Source organism: Salvia hispanica, chromosome 6 (assembly GCF_029641045.1).
Source record: "Salvia hispanica isolate PSC_SH4W2 chromosome 6, Shi_PSC_v1, whole genome shotgun sequence".
NCBI lineage: Eukaryota > Viridiplantae > Streptophyta > Magnoliopsida > Lamiales > Lamiaceae > Salvia > Salvia hispanica.
In genome coordinates, this window is record NC_142697.1 from 35,546,346 (window position 1) to 35,563,371 (window position 17,026).

General features: G+C 38.1%; 1 pseudogene; it reads right to left on the reverse strand.

Annotated features, from left to right (window-relative positions):
- Positions 1–3,581: 3,581 nt before the first annotated feature.
- Positions 3,582–16,947, reverse strand: LOC148923721 (uncharacterized; annotated as a pseudogene).
- Positions 16,948–17,026: the final 79 nt, after the last annotated feature.

Sequence of the window (17,026 nt, forward strand, 5' to 3'; positions counted from 1 at the left end):
TAGGTTTAATATGGAACATCTACGTACTCAATTTTTCAAAACCAAAAATTGGGTCACAGTTGTAGGCTTTCACAAAACTTTCAACATAAGGAAGTGTGGTTCTTACTACTAGACTTTCCTCAGAGCGTCATGGGCTCTTTCTCTTTTTTTACTACTCCCTCCCCCTCGTCCACGAAACATAGTCCCATTTTACCATTTTGGGATATTCATAAAAAATAGTCTCATTTGTAAATATGAATTTTTTTTTTCTTATACTTTATCTATTTTTTTCTCCTGCTTTCTTACTTTATTAATTTTTTATTAAAACTTGTGCCGTCCATAAATAAAATTATTTTTATCGGCGGATGGAGTATTAAGAATGCTTTTAATATTAAAAAAGACAACGATAACAAATTAGACATAAAATTACCGTCCAAAAAAGAATCTTTTACATTTATCCAAAAAAAACTTTTTGGTCTTACATACCTCCGCTAACAAAAAATGGATTAGTTTTTATCATTTTAGAAAGTTTACCAAAATTAAATCAATTCTAAAAATTAAAATTTTATAAACAACTAATACTACTAATAATATAAACTTCATAATGCACTAACAATACTTTCACTACTTTTTTTCTTTATCCTTTTATTCAATCAATAAACATATTAAAACATGTTTTTAACAACTTTGTTTATGGACGGAGGAAGTATTATATTTGTTAGCTTCTTGTCCTAAACCATTTGTTTTGGTCTATATTCGTAAACCTGTGTTTTGAATTCTAAAATTAGTTTCGTACATTTGTAAAAAAAACCATTTAAAGTCTAGGTAGCTCGAACCGATAACGATATATAAATTACTTGTGTTTATCCACTTTATGACTCAAGATTATAATGTACTTGTTTTAGTCTTAATATCACCAATTTTATCAATACTTCCAGTCTACCACTATCCCATTATCGTCGCCATTATAATAATCTACTCAATTTTCCAAAACCATAAGTTGCGTTCATACTTGAAGGAACTTGATGGAAAATAGCTTAATTTTCTTCTAAGTGTGGTCTACTTCGGACTTGGTCATTCCATCTTTAATTTATTCTTTCTGGCCTCTTCAACATAATCAATGATAAGACTATACTTTCCATTAAGTTGGGTTGTTGCAACTTTTTAGGTTCATATGCACTTGCTTAAGGAAATGTTTATTTTTTGAGTGATAAGATCAATATGTAATTTACTTGACTATATCCATTTTATGACTCTATAGAGTACAGTATAGTTGTTCAACTCTTAATATCAGTATTTTGAATTCATGTTTCTCCTACCATCAGCTCCACCTCCCAGATATATGATGACTGCGATTGTTGTTCAGATGGTAGTGGGATTTTGGTACTCTTTTTGCCCTTGGTAAGTTTCCCATGTTTTATTCTCTAGGGGTTTTAACTAGGCCCGCCAACACTCTCAAGATGGTGCTCTCTTTTGTATGCTTTGATTTTGTTGATCTTTTGTATCTTGTATGGGCTTGTCATATTATTTTAGTATGCTTAGTCTCCTTGTTGTATAGCTATTGATGTTTTCCTCGGGTATGCCTTATAACCACTATATAGGTCCAATACTAACTCCAAAGTTGACTAAACTTATAGAAATTAGTGTAATTTCACTATAGTACTGTCAAATTGATTAAGTTAAGGGACAAAGTGGATTTTACTAATGTAAGAAACAATACCTTCCAACTCCACCCCATTAATTATTCTATTATCTTCTTCATTATCATTTCGACCACTTCTCCAGACTCCAACAAGGCTGAGAACGTGCAAAACGTTACATATGTAAATTAGATAAGTGGACCAAGTGTATCATAAATTAGGTTTTCCCGTAGTATTTATTCCTCCAAAAGACCATCACAATGTAGATAAAAATAACTGGAACTATAAAAATACATACAGATAAGCCTTAGATCTATCGGATTAAAGCACCAGCGATTGAAGAGATTAATTCGACGTAAATTGAAGAGCTCAACCCTAGTTTAGGTGTTAGGTTTCAAGAACATGAATGAGATAAGATTATTCGCCATATTTCTCAATGACTTTTGTCTATGGAATTCTAGCATTTATAAAATTCGCAACTCTAGACGGTTCGACTTTCCTAGTTCTATAACAAAAAAATCCGAGGATAAAATAATAAAGTAATCAAATCTAAGACTCAGAGATATCCTGCGTGTAATGCAAGATATCGACAGATTAAGTACAATGTTTTTTAAGGAAATAAAATAATATTCTCTTCATTCCACAAAAAATTTCACAGTTATGACATGAGATTTTAGAAAGTTTTGTATCGTGAGTTAAGTGGAAAGAGAAAATATAATTTTTATACTAATGTGAGAGATAAATTTTTCCAAAAATACAAATGTGATATCATTATTGGAAAAATCAAAAAAGAAAGTGAAACTTCTTTTATAGGACGTAGAGAGTACAAAAGATATGCATAAATCTTTTAACTACTTGAAGTTGCCGTCCGAGTAACGGGCGGCTTCTTTCTATCTATTGGCAACATTTTCAGTCGGATGCATCAGTATAGTACAATTGAGCTCCTTTGGATTAATAGGAAACAGTTATATGACAACTGAGGGAACATAAAAGCAATTATAGATTAATTTTCAACAGTATCCACTCCTTTGATTTTGATGGAGTTAGCTCTCCACTGGCAGTAATAACATGATCAGTTGTTTGTGACTTACATCTTCCAAGGATTATATCGTTTTTCACACAGTGTAGGGCCAAATCTAAATTCTTTAAAATCCTTAGGAACATAATTGCATTTTCAAAATTTTGTTGGACCTACTTGTAAATTCGATTGCGTTAAGGAATCAAATCGTAATTTCCCATTTTCCAAATCGTATTTGAAGAATCATTTGGAATATGTTTGAAGTTACCCTCACGATAGAGTTTTTTTTTTCCTTCTCTGCTGCTTCGATTTACGCATTCTTGTTCTACCGGACAACAACCGTGTCCGTGCGGCCTCTCGGTGGATCTGCGGAGGCGCCGCCGATTGTTGTGGTATGTGTTTTGGAATTGTTGAAGTGATCTAAAAATGGCAAGAGTAGGTTGTGCTATGATAGAGAAATAGAGAAGTGGTTCAATGCTGAGCTGGCACTGAGGTGGCAAGATGAGCTGGAGCTGAGCTGTAGTCGACCGTTGGAGTTCAGAGTTAGTTACAGTTATTTTCAGATTCGATTGCTAGCCCTTAGCTATTCTCACCTTATTTATACTACTACATAGCAAAGTTCAAGTAATCGAAGCTGAAAATATCTGTAACTAACTAACTTTGAACTCCAACAGTCCACTACAGCTCAGCTCCAGTTCATCTTGCAAGTTCAGCATTGAACCACTTCTCTATCATTGCATGACCTACTCTTGGCATTCTTATAGCTCACTTCAACAGGAATCTTCTTTTCCGGGTTTGACTGAGTTTTTTTCTTTTCTTTGAAACTCTCTGCTTCAGTTTTGTATCACAGTGAATACCATGTTGAATTTACGTTTTGTTTTTTGATCTGTATTTAATGTGCCACTTATCTCATTTACCTCAATGAATTCACACTTGTAAACTAATCCAATCTTGAAGAATATAAAAATGAGACATAACATGAGAATAAATTGAGAGTTAACAGAACTGCCTTTACAACAAACAAGGAGCAGCTGCCCATCAATCACAATTGAAAATATTGCCTATATATATAAACTAACATCATTTTGAACGTTGGTAAGAAGCAACATTTCTACCATTTCTATAAACTGGAAACACTTTTTTAATCTTTTTCAAGTCATTCACAACCTCTACCATCGACATGCGATCTCTTGGAAGCTGCTTCGAGCATCTCACTCCAATCCTCAGAACTGAAACAATGCAATCCCAATACTTTTCATCCACATTAAGTTCTTGATGCAGAACTGGATCCACTACTTCTGTCACACGATCGGTTAAGGCTGTGCTGACGAAGTCTTGGAGATTTAGGCAGCCTTCAAATGCATCACTTGTTGGTCTTCTGTTTGTGAACATCTCAAGCACTAGAATTCCGTAACTGTATACATCCCCTTTAGTTGATGCAACGTAGTTCATGCCATACTCTGAACAAAATACATGAATAGAAGGCGGACTTAGCTATATGCATATAAAAACAAGATAATAGCCATCACCAAATTCCACCAAATTAACAATAAATCCAACTATTCATCATTCTTGACACCTCATTTTCTTGATGGATCTAATGAATCAAGTCTTTGAGCAAAATCTCAACTCCCCCAAAATGCCCAGCAGCCCCAAAACACTCAAAGCATCACCTAATGACAAAAAACAGCAAAAACAAGAGAACCCACTTCAGTTTTAACATCAATAGACATAACTGAAACAAGAAAATAGCAAAAAATCAAATCTTGGAAGTGGGAAAGGAGATAGACAGAGTTACCTGAAAGATTTCGTAGACTCTTTGTTAGGGATCGACCAGCCGAAGGCTAAGGTTGAACAACCGAAGTCTACACAATTTGTGAGGTGATCAACCCTCATTAAACAAATCAGTTACAAGAAAGAACAAGATCTAAGCAACTACTTGATTAGATCTTCCTGAAACATCAATAAACGGTTAGTAACTTTAAGGAAACAATCAAAGCCTAAAAGATAGACAAAGAAAAGAGTAGAGCGAAAGAGGATCTTGAAAAACAGTAGGCTCAAGTTGCACCACGTACAACCGCACAGGTCTATTATCACCGAGCCCACAAATCTCCAAATCTCAGCTTGATTTGCCACAAGAGTGAAGAAGCAACAGGCAGACCACAATCCATCAATGATGTATCTCAGAACCCTAGATCCAGTAGCCTTGCAATCGAACCAACACAAGACTACACACCACACTCTCTTGGTTTCTCCTTGCACACCCTTAGCCGCCAGGAACCTCTCAAGGTCAAGAATCACAGACCAGAAACCAGAGGTTTCCAACACACCACTCACACACTCACTAGTGTTCAAACACTCAGGGAAAAACCCTAGAAATGCAGAGCACAGCTAATTCGAGAGAAGGGAGAGAAACCGAATGAATGAGAGAGATCTAGGGTTAGGAGGTTAAAGGCTTCACTTAAACACCACCTGGGCCAAACGCATACATAATTGGGCCACTGGATATTGGGCCCAGTTACTAAACATTGGCAATTGGGCTTTTAGAGATAAGGGCCATATAACATCACAATCTCCACCTTGGGTCTTTTCAAAAGCTGAGAGGGGTTGACACTGTGCCATTCATCATTGCCTATAAAGACTTACTGATTTTGAAAAACTTTAGTAAGTCACCACTTCCAAAGGGAAGAAAACATTTACAGTTTATAAACAAAGTAAAAACAATTGCATAAACAGTAAAGAATCTTCACAAGGAAGTATACCTGACCATTTACCTATCCTGAGTCAATATGGAGCTTTCTTATACATGTCAGCATCTTTTCAACTGATAAGCACTTGGTTCCCATGTCTGCTGGATTGTGGTCAGTATGAATTTTCTCCAACAGCACCTCATCTTTCTCCACAATATCCCTGATGAAGTGGAACCTCACATCAATGTGCTTTGTCCTGTCATGGAAGACAGGATTCTTGCACACTTGAATTGCAGACTGACTATCTGAGTATACAACAACAGGACTCTTGAGGAATTTAAGTTCCCCAGCAACCCCCTTTAACCAGAGAGCCTCCTTCATTGCCTCTGTGATGGCAATGTACTCAGATTCAGTTGTGAACAGTGCCACAATATGCTGGAGCTGTGACTTCCAGCTTATACAGGATCCACCCAGAGTAAACACATAAGAGGTGGTTGATTTCCTCTTATCCCTGTCATTAGCATAGTTTGAATCTACAAAACCACACAAGTCAGTAGAATCTGTACACTTAGAATAGTGAAGACCATAATGTGAAGTATGTTTCAAATATCTAAGTAACCACTTAAGTGCTTCCCAATGAGGTTGTCCTGGATTGGACATATACCTTGATAGGCAAGACACTGAGTATGCTATGTCAGGCCTTGTACTCACCATGAGATACATGACTGACCCAATTGCATTTGAGTATGGGATACTTTTCATTTTCTGAGCTTCTTCTTCAGTTTTAGGACATTGATCCTTACTGAGGGTGAAATGGGCAGCCAAAGGGACTGTGGAAGGTTTAGCATTTACCATATTGAACTTGGACATAATCTTCTTTACATAGGACTTTTGGTGTAGAGTCAGCTCATGCTTTTTCCTATCTCTGACAATGTCAATGCCCAATATCCTTTGAGCATTGCCTAAATCCTTCATGTCAAAGTTAGTATAGAGCATATCTTGAACATATTTAACATCTTTGGAATTAGGACCCATTATCAACATGTCATCAACATATAAAAGGAGAAAGACAGGCACAGAATTCAGATTTTTGAAATACAAACAATGATCAAAAGCACTTCTGGAAAAGCCAAGAGATTGCATACACTGATCAAATTTGATATTCCATCTCCTAGGAGACTGTTTCAAGCCATAGAGAGCCTTCTTTAATAAACATACATGATTAGGAAATTTGGAATTGACAAACCCCTCAGGCTGTCACATATAAATGGGCTTATCAAGTTCCCCATGTAAAAAAGCAGTTTTCACATCCATTTGCTTAAGCTCCCAGTTAAAATAAGCACATAGAGCAAGCATCATGCGAATTGTAGTAAATTTTACCACTGGGGAGAAGATTTCAGTATAATCTACCCCCTCTTGTTGAGTGTAGCCCTTGGCCACAAGCCTTGCCTTATATCTCACACCATCAACTTCTTGCTTTAGCTTGTAGAGCCACCTGCACTCAACAACAGAACAATTTTCAGGTTCAGGGACTAAAATCCAAGTCTTATTTAATATCAGAGAGTTCATTTCATCCTCCATGGCTATCAGCCATTTTGGATAAAACATGGACTTTAGGGCCTGCTTGTAGGATTGGGGTTCATCCCCATCTGATTCATAGACATTGAAAGCTAGTGCCAGTAAGTTGTTCATCTCACCAAACCTCTTTGGTCTGTATTTGTCCTTCTTACCCTATCACTGGCTAACACATAATCCCTGAGATCACTGTTAGTGGGAGGAACATCCCTTGCAGAAGCATTCTCAGGGGGATCATCAATAATAGGATCATTATCAACAACATTAGTAGGGACATCAATATGCACATTTTCAGGCACATTATCAGGCACATTATCAACACCAGAATCAGCATCAAACATATTAGGGACAGAGTCAAAGATAATAGGACCCTCCACCTCACTTGGGGCACCCTCCACCTTACTGTAGGCATCATCTGACCTGGGTTTTAAAGTTTTTGAAAGACAAGGGAAATCAGACTCATTAAAAACAACATCCCTACTGATGGTTACTTTAAAACCAGGTTCAACCCTCAACCAAATTCTATAACCTTTCACACCTTCAGGGTAGCCTCAGACAACACCTTTCCTAGACCTAGGTTCTAATTTATCAGTCTTTTGGTGTATGAAGGCACTACAGCCAAAAACTCTAAGGTGTGAAAGACTCACAGTTTTCCAGCAAAACCAGATTCAGGGCATTTTCCCTTCAAAGGAACAGAAGGGGATCTATTTATCAAATAAGCAGCAGTATGTAAAGCTTCACCCTAAAATTTTTTTGACAGACCACTCAAAGAAAGAAGACACCTAACCCTCTCTAACAGAGTCCTGTTCATCCTCTCTGCAACACCATTTTGCTGTGGTGTATAGGGGACAGTCTTATGTCTCCTAATTCCTGAAGTCACACAAAGATCATTGTTGAGAGTTGCAGAACTCCAAGCCATTATCAGTCCTAAGGGTTTTAATCTTTTTTCCTGTTTGGTTCTCTACAAAGCATATCCAATTTTTAAACTTTTCAAACACATCAGACTTATGCTTTAAAAGGAAAACCCAGACTTTTCTTGAAAAGTCATCAACCACAGATAGGAAATAAGAGCACCCCCCATGTGAAGTAACAGATGAAGGCCCCCACACATCAGCATGCAGGTATCCAAGCACATCTTTACTAACAGATACAGGCATAGAGGTGTGAAAAGAAACTCTGTGCTGCTTTCCCAACACACATGTATCACAAAAGGGAAGAGGCATGCTAACATCTTTATCACATAGATATCCACTTTAATGCAAAATGTGCATGCCTTTTTCACTCATATGTCCTAATCTATTATGCCACAGAATAGTGTTAATCTCCTTAACAACATGGGCAACAGAAATATCACATAAGGGCTTAGCAGTGCAAACATACATGTTGTATTTTCTATTAGCCTTAAACAAACACAAAGAACCCTTAAAGATTTTCATGACACCATTACCCCATTTGCCTTCCAAACCTTCTGCCTCAAGAGAGGCATAGAATAGAAGATTGTAGCACAAGTTGGGCACATATTTCACATTCTTGAGAGTATAAATTGTTCCAGAGTTGAACTTGAGGCACACTTGACCTATGCCTTCAATCCTGCACTTCTTATTGTCATCCATAGAGACAAAACTATTAGTAACAGGTGTAAATTCAGTAAATAACTCTTTGAAAGGTGAAATATGATAAGTGCAGCCAGAGTCCACTAGCCACTCATTCTTACTGAACTCATTCAGCAAGGATGCATTAACTGACATAATGTCATAATGCATAAAACAGGTACCATTATCATCATCAGCTTTTGCCAGATTAGCAATCATCTCAGTATTGTCATTGGTATTGTCACCATTTTTCTTATTCTTCTTCAAGGGGCATTCTCTACTGTAGTGACCAAGCTCATTACAATTGTAACACCTCCTGGACTTCTTGAAGTCCTGAGATGAAGAAGATCTGGACTTACTCCTGTGATTCTTTTTTGTACCCTTTCTCATTGGACTTCTTGTCCTTCTGCTTGGTAGTGGATCTCCCCCTAACCTGCAGTGCCTTATTAAGAGCAGCTTTGGAGTCAGATTTTTCTTTCAATTCCAGTTCCTTAGACTTCAAGGAACTAATAATCAAGTCCAGGGAGGCTGTGTCCCTCCCATACTTAATTGCAGCCTTGACATCACTATAAGAATCTGGTATTGAGTTCATGAGAGCAATATTAGTATACTCATCAATTGTTTTGTCTCCGAATCTCTTGATATCCTGCACAAGCTTAGAAAAAGTGTCAATATTGTCATCAATATCCTTGGATAAATCCAATTTGAATTTAAACAACTTTTCAAGCAAGTACATGTGGTTAGACATAGAAGTCTCAGTATATAACTCATCAAGTTTATCCCACATATCCTTGGCATTATCTATAACACCAACTTTCCTAATAACAGAGTCACTTAAACTCAAAAGGATAGTAGAGCAGGCAAGTTCATTTATCTCAGCTTTCTTAGCATCATCATCAGAATCAGAAAATTTCCCATCAATGGCCTTAAACACTTTTTGCTGAAGTAAAACACATTTCAGCTTCTGTTTCCAAATACTGAAATCATTCTTTCCATTGAAAGGAATGAGTCCAAAAGGGAGGTTGGCCATTTTTACACAGAAAACACAGAAAAAAAAACACCAACCACCACTCAGTTTTCAAAAGAAACACAGAAAACAAGCAACACAGACAGAAAACAGAAGCTGCAATGAAAGTAACCAAAATAATGCAGGGTCACTAAAAGTAACAAAGTCCAGAGGGAAGTTTAACACCCTAGAACATTCAATCAGTGGATTTCCCAGTTCACAATCGCTTGATTTATCAAGGGCGCAGGGGGTCACACTGAGGAAGTTCTGTGGCAAACAAGTTTTAATAGGCTTCCTACTGAACTATGACACCAACACCTCAGGTTATTCTCACCAAGAAAACACAACAACAAACAACCAGACAGGCCAGAGGGAAATAAAACACAGATACTCACGGAAAAAACAAGAGGATCCAACGAAAACAGAGCTAATAAGGCAATACCAGAGCAAGAGATCTCGCGTAGATCTCTTGTACCCAAAAGAAGTTACCAGAAAACTCACTGAGAAGGCCGGATCCTTGAACGAAGCTAACCACTAGCCTTGGCTGATCCTAACGTGGCTCAGATACCACTGTTAGGGATCGACCAGCCGAAGGCTAAGGTTGAACAACCGAAGTCTACACAATTTGTGAGGTGATCAACCCTCACTAAACAGATCAGTTACAAGAAAGAACAAGATCTAAGCAACTACTTGATTAGATCTTCCTAAAACATCAATAAACGGTTAGTAACTTCAAGGAAACAATCAAAGCCTAAAATATAGACAAAGAAAAGAGTAAAGCGAAAGAGGATCTTGAAAAACAGTAGGCTCAAGTTGCACCACGTACAACCGCACAGGTCTATTATCATCGAGCCCACAAATCCCCAAATCTCAGCTTGATTTGCCACAAGAGGAAGAAGCAACAGGCAGACCACAATCCACCAATGATGTATCTCAGAACCCTAGATCCAGTAGCCTTGCAATCGAACCAACACAAGACTACAAACCACACTCTCTTGGTTTCTCCTCGCACACCCTTAGCCGCCAGGAACCTCTCAAGGTCAAAAATCACAAACCAGAAACCAGAGGTTTCCAACACACCACTCACACACTCACTAGTGTTCAAACACTCAGGAAAAAAAGAGAGAGGAAGGAGTTCTCAAGCCAAGGCACAGAGAAAGCACTCAGGGAAAAATCCTAGAAATGCAGAGCACAGCCGAGAGAGAAGGGAGAGAAACCGAATGAATGAGAGAGATCTAGGGTTAGGAGGTTAAAGGCTTCACTCAAACACCACCTGGGCCAAACACATACATAACTGGGCCACTGGATATTGGGCCCGGTTACTAAACATTGGCAATTGGGCTTTTAGAGATAAGGGCCATACAACATCACACTCTTATTCTTGCAAGAGAAAACTATGAACACACTTCAATTTTTCTTCTATTTTCCGTGGGCTGTTGAAAAATGTGGAGGTTTTCAGCAAATATTGAGACTTGGCATTATTATGAACATATTCTTGTCTCAATTCTTCTAAAAAAAAAACAATTACAAACAAGTGCACAAGCCTTAGACAAACTACACAAACCCTAGGCAAAGGGACAATAGGGATAGAGAGAGATAAACATACCGTGAGGGCAGGGGAGGGTGCTGCGACGGCAGGGAGGAGGGGGCGAGGCAGGGAGGAGTCCAGAACAGGGGAGGAATGGCATGTTCTATGTGCTGTCCGATAAGGATCTCCTCATCCATTTTTCCTACTCCACTCCTCATCCACCTCACAATGCAATAAAATAATCCATCATCACTACTTAAAATTGGTTATAATTGTAATATTATTTTATTGTATTGTAAGAGGTGGGTGAGGAGTGGAGTAGGAAAAGTGAATGAGGAGATCCTTACCGCGTGTTAATGCGTAACACCCATTTGTAGAAATAAAAAAAAAAAAATCGACCCATTTACGGCAACAGTTTTCCAGACCCACCTATTTATAGAATTTTTTCAGGATTGAGTTATGAGATTCAATCTCATGAATCAAGCACAATACATATGTGGGCTAGCTAGCTCTCTATTTGCAGTAATAACATGAGTTGTTTGAAACAAACTTGAAAGTTGTGTTCATACTTGAAAGAACTTGATGGAAATTTGTTTATTTTTCCTCAAGTATAGTCTATTTTGGAATTGGTCAGTCCATCTTTAATTTATTATTTCTGCCCCATTAACATAAATGAAGAGACTGTTCAGGTTCACATGCACCTTAAAAAGGAGAGGTATACTTTTTGATTGATAAGATGGATGTACTATAATTTACTTGACTTCTTCCACTTTATGACTCTAGTGCCAATATTAACAGTATTTCCAGTCTACCACTATCCCATTATCTTAGCCATTATAACTCCAAAGCTGTCTATTCTCGTAGAAATATGAAGAATTTAAGGGACAAGTATGATTGTATTCAGAATTAAAGGACAAATATGAAAGACGTAATATGACTCACTTTCTTTTTTTTATTTGCTCCAACTAAAATGACTCATTATTAAAAATCGAAACACGTTTAAAGTTGGACTCACATTATGGAAAATTTCATCTCTACCCTTCTCATTATTCTATCTCTGTTCTTCATCCTTTTCTCTGCCATTCCTTCTTTATTCTCCAACAAATATAATGATCCACAAGGGTCTATCATGTGCGTGTGTGAAATGCGACACAACATAAAGAAACTACCTTTACAACAAACAAGGAAACAGGGAAACTGCCCAACAATTACAACTGAAAATATTGCCATACATAGAAACGAACATCTTTTTCAGTACTGGTATGAAGCAACATTTCTGCCATTTTTATAAACTGGAAAATGATCAATACAAAAATGCATCTCAATACAAAATCCAAACCAAATCCTGACCATGAGATTTTTCAATCTAATGGTCAATAATTAAAGAAAAACACGATGGGTCATTATAAAGAAGTTTTAGGTCATATTATAAAATTTGGGTTTGAGGTCATGTTAAGATCATTTTATGTCATCCTTCTTATAATGACATAAAAATAAGCTTACGATGACCTAAAAATGACCTCTGTATGCTTGGTTCTGTATTTTTGTATTAAGAATGAGTTTTACATAGATCAAAACTCCTGGAAATGTATCTCTAATCGTTTTCAAGTCATTAACAACTTCTATCATCGACATGCGATCTCTTGGAAGCTGCTTGGAGCATCTCACTCCAATCCTCAAAATTGAAACAATGCAATCGCAATACTTTTCATCCACATTAAGTTCTTGACGAAGAAATGGATCCACTACTTCCAATACACAGCCTGTCAAGGTTGTGCTAACAAAGTCTTGGAGATTTAGGCAGCCTTCAAATGCATCACTTGTTGCTCTTTTGTTTGTGAACATCTCAAGCACGAGAACTCCATAACTGTATACATCCCCTTGAGTTGATGCAACATAGCTCATGCCATACTCTGAACAAAATAACTACATAGATGACGGACTTAGCTATATGCATATAAAAAACTTGTCAGTTAAAAAGTTTAAAGTTTGTAGTAAACCTGGAGCAATGTAGCCTATGGTACCCTTTATTGCAGATGAACTGCTACCCTCTGTTGATGGCAAGCTCTATGAAACAATTCTGGCTAAACCAAAATTACCATCTTTGGCGACCATGTCTTGATCCAAGACAATGTTACTCGGCTTCAAATCTCCATGAATAATTATGGAGTCAGTACCACAATGCAAGTACTCAACTGCAGCTGCAATATTCAGTCTCTGAATAGCACTTAGAGCTCCCCTGCCTTCATTCTCAGAATGCAGCCAGTTCTCGAGGCTTCCTATACTGGATGGAATGCTTCCACTTAACTGATTTTGACTGAGGTCCAGTCCAGGTACCTCAAGTAACTAGAAAGATTGCCAAAGGAATCTGGCAATGAACCTGTGAAATGGTTTCCAAACTGTTGGAATGGAAAAATCAATTAATTGGAGAACAAGAAATCAAGAGATGAAGTTATGGCAAGAATAAAGAAGGAAATCAATTAAAGATTATGAAAAATCAAATAAAAAGGATATTAGTATAATTAGAATATATTTTCCTTGTATAGTTAGAATTGGAGCCTATAAAAGGTTGTGTAAGCATTGAGAGAATTAACCCAGTCATTCACAATGTAGTCTTTAAAGTTCTCCCCGCCTTTTACTTTATGCAATAATCTTTTATTTTCTGCATTTTACTTTTCAACATGGTATCAGAGCAGCTAACAATCCTTCTTAGTTTGTTCAAAACCCATAAAAAGAAAAAAAAAAAAAAGTCCGAGAATTTGGACCCAAAAATCAGAAACAGTTCACCAAATATCAATTGGCTATTCCCACAATTCACAAAGTTGTCCACACCATATTTTCTGTTCAAGAAAGAGAGAGGAAAACAATTCCAAGTTCCTATCAAGTTTTGGGAGAAAAGGGACTGCCGAGACGAAGAACGTTGGGCAGTGGCTGCCCGAACTGATCTGGACAGCAGCTCCAGCGGACAGCAGCAGCGGGGTGACCTCGGTGAGCTCCAGCAGCGGCTGCTCCAGCCGACGGCGAACAGTAGCAGGGAACGGCACAGACCGCAAGCAACGGCGACCCACACAGCAGCAACGTGATGATTGGACGTCGGTGGGAGCGCCGATAAAGAGATGGCAGCGAGCCCTAGATCTAGAGATAAAATCTGTATTCAAGGAACGTCCGGCCGAGGGGGAGAGAATAAGGTATTCGACCGGACGATTCCCCTTCAAATCAGATGAATATGCCAATGATGGAACGACCACCGGAGAGGAAAGATCATACCATTAGGAAAGGCATACGCCCGATGGAGGAGGTCGTGGACATGAAAACATTCTGGATTAACATGTTCCATGAACTATCCGGAGATGACTACCACAGCCGGATAAGAAGAAGAACCTATGGAGCAAAGGCTCCGCAGAGTTCGATGATTACTCATCGGAATTGGTGTCTATAAACAGGTTGTTGTCAAGAAGACAAAATTCAGGAAAGGAGGCCAAGCAGTTGAAGAATTATCCGGTAGAGGGGGAGAGGAAGTAACCTGCTGGAAGATTCATCTCCAATTATACCAGCATTGTGGTGAGTGCAGTGAAGGCCAGTTAACCGGAGAAAGAGCAATCATGAAGGAGGCGCGGTGCACGATTGTCGATAAAGTCTAGGCTCTGCATCGAATCGATGGGGAATATGTCGTCTGGAGGAACAAGAGGAACCTGTTGCTTTGGAGACACAGTTGGGGGTGTTGTGAACGAAGATGATGAAGAAGAAGGAGAAGGAGATCTAGAAGATGATGATATTGATGTTGCTAGTGATGAGGATGGAGATGATGTCGATGAGGAAATGCATATGAAGCGGCAGTGGAATTGAGATATATTGCTTTCAGTTGGATTGGCCATGCGTGCTAATGCTGATTGACTAGAGATAGGCTATGATGGTCTTCTGGCCAGAATGCAAAGTCTGATTATGGACGAGAAGAAAGGATGAGAAGAGCCGTTGATGGTGGAGCCAGTAGCAAGAGAAGAGTTGATCGGTCCAAGAAGCCGACGATAGTGGAACGGAGCAAAGGCTAGCCACACAAAAATTAAGCTTTGAGTTGTAAATTAAACTTTCAGTCCAAAGATGATGGCTCCTTGATATGAGTGAAAACTGTCAAAGATGGCTCCTGGATACGAGCTAAAACTATCTAACCTGGATATGAGCTAAAACTATCTAAGATGGCTCTTTGATATGAGTTAAAACTATCTAAGATGGCTCCTGGATATGAGCTAAAACTATCTAAGATGGCTCTTTGATATGAGTTAAAACTATCTAAGATAGCTTCTAAATATGAGTAAAAATTGTTTAAACAAGCTCCCAAACACGAGTTAAAACTGTTTAGACAAGCTCCTTGACACGAGTTAAAACTGCCAAAAAAAATTGAAGAGCTCCTTGACACGAGTTAAAACCGTCAACAAAAAATTGAAGAGCTCCTCGATAAGAGCCTAAACTTTCAATGAAGAAAAATTGAAGAACTCCTTGAAACGAGTTTAAACTTTCAATGATGAATGAAGAGCTCCTTGAAATGAGTTTAAACTTTCAATAACTCTTTGATACGAGTATAAATTATCAATGATAAATTGAAGAAGCTTTATGATACGAGCATAAACTGTCAATGGAATGAAATGTTGGAATAGAGAAATCAATTAACTTGAGGGAGAGTGTTGGAATGGAGAAATCAATTAATTGGAAAACAAGAAATCAAGAGATGAAGTTATGGCAAGAATAAAGAAGGAAATCAATTAAAGATTATGGAAAATCAAATAAAAAGGATATTAGTATAATCAGATATATTTTCCATGTATAGTTAGAATTGGAGCTATAAAAGGTTGTGTAACCATTGAAAGAATTGACCCAGTCATTCACAATGTAGTCATTAAAGTTCTCCCCATCTTTAACTTTATGCAATAATCTTTTATTTTCTGCATTTTACTTATAAACAAAAACAGCGCCAAAACCTTTAAGGTTGGTGCAGTTTGTGAGGGATGATATAATACTGCCTATATCTCCATTGAAATGGTTAGATTGAGTTGAAAGACATTCAAGAGCTGGAAACCTAGTTAAATCTATCATGTATCGGATGAAACTTTTAGCATCTACTTGTATGCTTTCAATGAGGAAAGAGTTAGATAGCGAAGCTGGAAGCACTCCACTGAAATTATTATTAGAACTCAAATAAAGGTACCTCAACTTGGGAAGTGTAAAGCCTATGTCGACAGGTAAGTTTCCATGGAGTCGATTGAAATCAAATGCGAAAGCCTCGAAACTTGAAACATTATAGATGCCTAATGGAATAGAACCAGTTAGATCATTGTCACTCATAACTAGCAGCTGCAATCTTCCAAGTTTAGCGAGCGACTCTGGAATCTTTCCCTTGAAGCGGCAAGAACCTAACGACAGTCGGGATAGATCGGTGAGGTTTCCTATGAATGGCGGGATAGTCCCTGAAAGCATGTTTTTCGACAAGCCTAAAGCTTGGAGGTTGACAAGAGAAGCTATCTCGGGGACTATGCCTCCGGTGAGCTCATTGTCAATCAAATTCAGGTAATAAAGATTTGTGCATTGTGATAGATTTGTTGGAATCCCGCCTCCAAAAGAATTGTTACTAAACTCGATCGCTTGAAGCCTTCTAAGACGACCAATCTCCTGAGGGATTGGGCCGCTGAAGGTGTTGTTTTTCAAGTCAATGATTCTAAGGAAAGAAAGGTTACCTATGTGAGGAGAGAGCGATCCAACAAGGCCTTGAGACCACAGAAAAAGAAAGACGACTCTGTTTGGGTGCCTTTTGCTGCAGGAGACACCATTCCATCTGCAGAAATGCACTCTTTCGTTCCATGAGCTCAAAGCATGCAGTGGATCATCATGTATGGATTTCTTGAATGCTAGAAGAGCTTCAAGATCTGTATGGTTGTTGGGATGTGAAGAAAGAGTGGTGGTGAAAAGAATGAAAAGGTGGATAGAATAAGGAAGGGAGTAGAGATAT